Source organism: Pterocles gutturalis, unplaced genomic scaffold (assembly GCF_000699245.1).
Source record: "Pterocles gutturalis isolate BGI_N339 unplaced genomic scaffold, ASM69924v1 scaffold30845, whole genome shotgun sequence".
Lineage (NCBI taxonomy): Eukaryota > Metazoa > Chordata > Aves > Pterocliformes > Pteroclidae > Pterocles > Pterocles gutturalis.
Genome location: NW_010141807.1, coordinates 680 through 1,002, shown reverse-complemented (window position 1 = coordinate 1,002; position 323 = coordinate 680).

Sequence of the window (323 nt, the reverse complement as noted above, 5' to 3'; positions counted from 1 at the left end):
GCAGGGGCTTCCTGGGAAGCAGGGTCCCGACGGTCTCCGGGGTCTGCCCGGCTCCGTGGTAAGTGCCATCGTCCCCGTGATGTCACCTTGGGGTCCCGCGCCCTGGGTGACACCGCAGCAGGGTCTGCACAGGGGGGTGAGGGTCCGACTGTCCCCAATGGGAGGGACATGGGATGTGTCACCATGCTCATGGTTCACCACAAGATGTCCAAGGTGTGTGGTGGCACTGGTGGCATCAACACCAGACTGGTGGCACTGGTGGCACTGGTGGCACTGCTGTCCCTGCAGTGGCACCGGGGGCTCCAGTTGCACCAACGCCAGAC